Source organism: Procambarus clarkii, unplaced genomic scaffold (genome assembly GCF_040958095.1).
Source record: "Procambarus clarkii isolate CNS0578487 unplaced genomic scaffold, FALCON_Pclarkii_2.0 HiC_scaffold_2349, whole genome shotgun sequence".
Lineage (NCBI taxonomy): Eukaryota > Metazoa > Arthropoda > Malacostraca > Decapoda > Cambaridae > Procambarus > Procambarus clarkii.
This window is the reverse complement of record NW_027191352.1, coordinates 267-7,792: the sequence shown is the minus strand read 5'-3', so window position 1 is coordinate 7,792 and position 7,526 is coordinate 267. Positions and strand designations below refer to the sequence as shown.

General features: G+C 44.5%; 1 non-coding gene across 1 annotated transcript; it reads right to left on the bottom strand.

The window, feature by feature from the left end:
• Nucleotides 1–347: 347 nt before the first annotated feature.
• Nucleotides 348–466, bottom strand: LOC138362678 (5S ribosomal RNA). Its single transcript, XR_011227865.1, has one exon. It is a non-coding gene; the product is annotated as a 5S ribosomal RNA (ribosomal RNA).
• Between the last annotated feature and the right edge of the window lie 7,060 nt (nt 467–7,526).

Below are 7,526 nucleotides of genomic sequence, written 5' to 3'. Positions count from 1 at the left end.
TTATCATTTATTTGTGGAAATGGCATTTACGTCATTAAATTGATACCTCAGCATCAAGCTTGTGTCCTGCAGCAGTGGTCCAGTGGTAAAGTGTATATAAGTGATGCGTATTCTTGGAGTTGCGAGTTCAAACCCGGATTAAGCTATATATATATACAACATGTTTTGTTTTGGTTGTTTGTTTTTGTATAAAGCCTCACACAATATCTATATTAAGCGAGTTTGTTTTAAACATGACATACATATTAATTCATTTTACCAGGCCTTATTCCACACAACTCCGTGAATTTCCCGTGGAGCCAGCCATTCAAACAAAAACAAACGAAACAAAACAAAAAAAACATTATTGCCAACAGCATTTGGTGTTCCCAGGCGGTCACCCATCCAAGTACTAACCAAACCCAACGTTGCTTAACTTCGCTGATCGGACGAGAAGCGGTGTTCTCAACGTGGTATGGCCGTTGGCATGAGACTGCCTACACATTGTGGCTAATAACCAACTCTTTTAAGTCATCGCGGCAGGATACGGACCTGCTTGTGGTGTCTTAATGGTAATTGTATCCTAACATATTTTTGTCTCCTTGGCATGGATATTTAACATCGTTTATTCAGTCTTGGGTTTATGTTCTTTCGCCATTTACAGACATTTTACATCTACCTACTTCCTCAGCCTGCCCTGCCAATTTCTAATGAATTTGTGGATTTTCTTTTGTAATACAAACATGTGTGTGCTCATCTGCTCTTCAGTTTTTATGATATTTGTCTCATCTGTCCTGCTTTATGATACTTTTACAAAGAACATGAACAAATGCTTCTATTTTAGAGAAGATATGGGATCCAGGTTTCGGAGCCGTAAAACCAACCGTCGTGATTGGTGGACGAGTTGCCAGGTTGCAGCTTCTGTACCGTGCCGGCACATAAATAGGTTCGGCTCAAGCGGCGGCAGCATCATTCCCCCGTGACTGTCTGAGCGTCTCTCATCACCTTGGTTATCTCATCATCATCATGGTAGAAGCAAAGCCTACCAAGAAGGCTGCGGCTGCTGCTGCTGTGGTGGCCACCACCAGGAAACCTCGAAAACTAGTCAATCACCCGAAAACTAGTCAAATGTTCTAGCCGCGGTCGCAGCACTCAAAGACCGTAAGGGCTCGTCTCTACAAGCAATCAAGAAGTACGTTGTTGCCAACAACAAAGTCGAGGCTGCCAAGATCGCCATTTACATCCGAAGATTTCTCAAGAAAGCAGTGGCTGACGGCATTCTTGTTCAGACCAAGGGAAGTGGAGCTAGTGGATCATTCAAGCTGGCCGTAGCAGAGAAGAGGGCCGTTCTAACTCCCAAGAAAGCCACCACAACCAAGAAACCATCTACAGCAGCAAAGAAGGCCGTGGTAACTCCCAAGAAAGCCGCCACAAGCAACAAACCACCTACAGCCTTGAAAAAGCAGCAGCAGCAGCAGCTTGTTGTTGGGAACAAAAAGCCCAAAATAAAGAGAGCTTCAAAATCTCCCAAACCACCCAAGGCAAAGAAAGCTGTCAAGAAAACAACAAAGGCAAAATAAACGACGACATGCAAGCAGCATGAATACACATGACAATAAACATCCAGGCCTCCCCCCTCAGTGGAGGGGCCTCATATGATTCCAAAAAGAGTTTAGTTTTGTAGACAAATAAATCATTACTTTTGGGGTAGATTTACTCTGTATATTATATATATATATATATATATATATATATATATATATATATATATATATATATATATATATATATATATATATTTATATATACACATGGGTGAGGTGATATGGTACCAAAGTTTTGGGTAAGGTGATTGACATTTACACAAGATAAAACACGAACCAATGGGAATAAAAACATAAGAATGGAAGTAACTGCAGAAGGCCTATTGGCCCATAACACAAGCACTTCCTCTTGATGCTTCTATATTGGTTCGGAGTCTTGAAGCTATAATATATATATATATATATATATATATATATATATATATATATATATATATATATATATATATATATATATATATATATATATATGCACACAAAACTAAATAGTCTTGTTAGACAAATTGCCCCTATTAGAGGCAAGTTGACTAACAAGCCGAATGACTGCAATTGTTTTGAATTTGAGTTAAATCTAACATAGAAATGTAATCAAACCTAACCTAACCTATGCTAACCCAAGCTAAGCTAACCTAACCTAACCTAAGCTAACCCAAGCTAAGCTAACCTAACCTAACCTAACCTAACCTAACCTAAGCTAAGCTAACCTAACCTAACCTAACCCAGCAATTCATGATCTTAATATAATACTGTTAATTGGATAAACCAATTTGGAAAGAAATGTTCGAAAATAACAAAATTAACTGTGCTTGTTAGGAAAATTGGGCCTTGCATACTTGTCCCAATAGTGTGGTTCTCGCTTTTAGGTACGACATAAACGTATACCTAAGTTGAGAGAGAAAAAGATTCGCACTCAAACATGCATATCGATTGCCAGTCCTGAATTCTGGGTAGATATTCGTGTCCTCCCTTTTCATTTACCATCATTTGGATACTATCAAAACAGCTCTGAGAAGGATAAAATGAATAAAACGGGTAGCTCACTCATGTAAAAAGGAAGAGTTGGGAAAGATCTCTCTCTCTCTCTCTCTCTCTCTCTCTCTCTCTCTCTCCCCCTCACCCCCCCCCCCACCAATGATCCTGCTCTGCTAGTATATAACGTAACAAACCTTCCCCCCCCCCCCCCCCTCCCTCCCCAATCAGAGTCCCTTTAAGCATGCGAGGATAAAAAATAGATTTCATAAGACCCAATGTGCTAGCTGATATCAAAACAATTTATGTTATCGTCTATTAAGCCCTTCAGTAAAAAAAGTATAGGGACCTAATTAGGTCCCGTTTTGAGGTGGTGGTGGGTGGAATCGATGGATTAGCCAAGCTCTTATCCGCCGAATCCGTAGAGGGTACGACCCTGGCGCTTCAGAGCGTACACCACGTCCATAGCAGTGACGGTCTTCCTCTTGGCGTGTTCCGTGTAGGTTACAGCATCACGGATGACGTTCTCGAGGAACACCTTCAGGACGCCACGGGTCTCTTCGTAGATGAGACCCGAAATACGCTTCACGCCGCCACGACGAGCTAAGCGACGAATAGCGGGCTTGGTGATGCCCTGGATGTTGTCACGTAGCACCTTACGATGACGCTTGGCGCCACCCTTTCCGAGTCCCTTGCCTCCCTTGCCGCGTCCAGTCATGGTGTTGAAGTTGTGTGAATCGAATTGACGAATGCCCGCACGATTTCCCGACTATATCCCATCAAGCGGACGTACTAGTAGCATTGCAACTCCTGCCTGCCCTTACTTTACGCTTGTGGTCGAGTAGACACGGCTTTCTCACAACGCTTTCAAAACTGCAGTTGCCTACTCGTCTGTTTCACGTCCCTGTGAAATGACTTTTGCACAAATCCAAAAAGAGCAAAATCAGCGATAATAGTGATTGAGGTGAGCCGCCTGTTGGCTGCAGCCAGAGGAAGGAGGGGAGGGGCAACGGGGTGACGTAGGCGAGTCGAGCAGCCAATGGCGCTCGAGCAAGCGCCTCGAGACGGCGTATATAAGCAAAAATTTTTCGGCGCCGGCCATCACAAACCACAGTTGTTCACCATGGCTCGCACCAAGCAGACTGCTCGCAAGTCCACGGGAGGCAAGGCTCCTCGTAAGCAGCTGGCCACCAAGGCAGCACGCAAGTCTGCTCCTGCCACAGGGGGTGTGAAGAAGCCTCACCGTTACAGGCCCGGAACGGTCGCCCTGCGTGAGATCCGTCGTTACCAGAAGAGCACCGAGTTGCTCATCAGGAAACTTCCCTTCCAGCGTCTGGTGCGCGAGATTGCCCAGGACTTCAAGACCGATCTTCGCTTCCAGTCGTCTGCCGTCATGGCTTTACAGGAGGCATCCGAGGCTTACCTGGTCGGTCTCTTCGAGGACACTAACCTCTGTGCCATCCACGCCAAGCGTGTCACCATCATGCCAAAGGACATTCAGCTTGCTCGCCGTATCCGTGGAGAGCGTGCATAAGCTAAATCGACCACCCTAGTATACACCAAACTCGGCCCTTCTCAGGGCCAAAATATCCTTCTAAGGAGATTTCAGACATTCCTAGCATCAGTCATATGAATTAACCTTCATCTACACATATAATAAATAAATAAATAAATAAACAAATACACTAATTTAGGTGTCATACATACACGTGATATCAATAAATCAAGTCATTTGTAGTACAACCTGTTCTCTTACAAACAAAACGCCGTCGCTTTTCGCTCTTATGCACTGTCAAGGATCACCCACCCCCCCCCCCCCCCCCAAAATAAAAATTGTCATACTGTACTAGAAATAAAAGCAGCTTGTATAAGTGACATACTGTCCAGTCCTGTTTTATTCTGTTTTCGGTCCTCTGGCTTAATCTGTTAAGTTAGGAGATGACATTTTAAATTAACCGTTTTCTTGACATTTTCAAACCTAAGAGGGTGGCCTGCATAGTAATCCTAATGTGGAACATAACAATGAATCTCTAATCTCTAGAAAAAAAAAAGATACCGAGTGCTTATATGTGTTGAGAGAGAGAGAGAGAGAGAGAGGAGAGAGAGAGAGAGAGAGAGAGAGAGAGAGAGAGAGAGAGAGAGAGAGAGAGAGAGAGAGAGAGAGAGACACAGACAGACAGACAGACAGACAAGACAGAGACAGACAAGACAGAGACAGACAGACAGACAGACAGACAGAGACTGAGAGAGAGAAACACACACAGACAGTTTCATAAATATTCTCATTTTATAGCTATTTGCTTTCAGTGACAGAGGTTTTTGTTATAATAGTATTGGTGTCTAACACTCACAATCTCTTTAGAAATTAAAGTGTGGCTCCAATGGAGCCGAGTTTGTTGGTTTGAGGCCAAGCCACCACCACAGGGCAGTAAGTAAGCCGTTTACTTGGAGGAGGTGTACTTGGTGACGGCCTTAGTGCCCTCAGAGACGGCGTGCTTGGCCAGTTCTCCGGGCAACAGGAGCCTTACAGCCGTCTGGATCTCCCGACTGGTAATGGTGGAACGCTTGTTGTAGTGGGCCAGGCGAGAAGCCTCGGCGGCGATGCGCTCGAAGATGTCGTTCACGAACGAGTTCATGATCGACATGGCTTTGGAAGAGATACCAGTGTCGGGGTGGACCTGCTTCAGCACTTTGTAGATGTAGATGCTGTAGCTCTCCTTCCTCCTGCGCTTCTTTTTCTTATCGCCCTTGGCAATGGCCTTCTGGGCCTTTCCGGCCTTCTTGGCAGCCTTTCCAGATGCCTTGGGTGGCATGATGATGCTCGTGCTGGCTGGCGTTGCGATACAATAATGAACTTTTGCGCGAGGCGAGCTTTCCTTTTATATCCCGCTCGCGACTCAGCTCAGAGCGGGTCGCGTGGCGGAGCGCGCTGATTGGTCAGTGGCGGGCTCCCTTGATCCTGAGCGGGGTATATAACACGAAGCTCGATCTGCGGGGCGGCATAAAACACCACAAACCCACAACAGCAGCAGCAATGTCAGGACGCGGCAAGGGAGGCAAAGTGAAGGGCAAGTCAAAGTCTCGCTCCAGCAGGGGCCGGACTTCAGTTCCCCGTGGGCAGAATTCACCGTCTGCTGCGTAAGGGCAACTACGCCGAACGCGTCGGTGCTGGCGCTCCTGTCTACCTGGCAGCCGTCATGGAATACCTCGCTGCCGAAGTTCTGGAGCTCGCCGGTAATGCCGCACGTGACAACAAGAAGACCCGTATCATCCCACGTCACTTGCAGTTGGCCATCCGCAACGACGAAGAACTCAACAAACTTCTGTCTGGCGTAACCATTGCACAGGGAGGTGTTCTTCCAAACATTCAGGCAGTTCTTTTGCCAAAGAAGACAGAGAAGAAGTAAGCACTTCTGCCACCCACCACGACAAATACCATAACCAGGCTCCATCCGGAGCCACACACACTTTAATAGAGAGATTCAAGTAGACAATCAACTTTCAAACATTAATAATAACATTTATATTGATTTCATTTGGAATGTGTACATAACAAACAAACAAAACAAAATTATAGGGGATATTCAGCATCACTTGGAATATTAACCAATCATATAAATCCAATATATATTTTATATTTTACTTTAAGCGAGGAATTCATATTATATTAATTTTTAATCATACAAATGAACAAAAGCAATTCTTCACTAGACGTAATGAATGAATAAATGATCAAGGTTTTAATGTGTTTCATGAATATATATATATATATATTATATATATATATATATATATATATATATATATATATATATATATATATATATATATATATAATATAATATAATATAATTATAATACTTGTGAACCAGAATATGTTTGAGCAGCAGCGATCGTGCCTGCCATTGGCCGAAGTGCAACAATTCAAATAATTTAAAGGGCCTGCTCGGGTATATAAGAGAGGCTGGGAGACTGGGGCCGGTGGTGGGTGATGGGTGATGAGTGATGGTGTGGTGTGGTATGGTGTTGTTAAGAGTTGATTTACGGCCAGCCAGCCAGCTGCAGCCAAGGCAGGGCAGGGCAGGGCAAGGCAAGGCAAGGCAAGGCAAGGCAAGGCAAGGCAAGGCAATAACAGGACAGGAAGGCAACAGGCAAGGCAAGGCAAGGCAAGGCAAGCAGGCGGCGGGCGGGCGGGCGGGCGGGCGGGCGGCAGGCAGGCAGGCAGCAGCAGCCAGCCAGCCAGCCAGCCAGCCAGCCAGCCAGCAGCCAGCCAGCCAGCCAGCCAGGCAGGCAGGCAGGCAGGCAGGCAGGCAGGCAGCAGGCAGCCAGCCAGCCAGCCAGCCAGCCAGCCAGCCAGCCAGCCACTCCCACTTTGTATTTATATGCATTCAATTTATATTCAAACATTATATATGTTAAGGGCCTAGTTTTAGTGTTTTTTAAAAATGACAAACATCGAGTCGTTTTACCAGTCCTTTAGCGTTAACGGTGATGCATTTTAAAACTGAACAGAAATCACCTTTTCTGGATATATCAAATATCGAATCCGCTTAATGTGCCTACAATTCAATCATTCAAAAAATACATAATTTACATCATGCCTTTTCATAGAACAGACAATAAGATTTGAGACAATAAGAACTTTACTTTTATAACTAAAGTTGCACAATTATACCAACTCTATGGTGGCTGGGTGGTAAGGTGTGTGGCTGGTATTTTGGAAGTCGCGAGTTCAAACGACCCAATGGGAATAATACTTTTTTTTTTTTGCCATACAATCTTCCTAATACTATTATGTAGGTTTGTGTGTGTGTTTTTTTATTCATTCTTTGGTTTTATAGATGACATACATATTGACTCCTTTTACCGGTCCTTAATTAGGCTCTGGGGAAGCAATGGTGGTGGTGGTGGTGGTGCATTTAAAACTAAACCAAAAATCACCAGTTCTGGACGCGTCAAATATCATATCCGCTT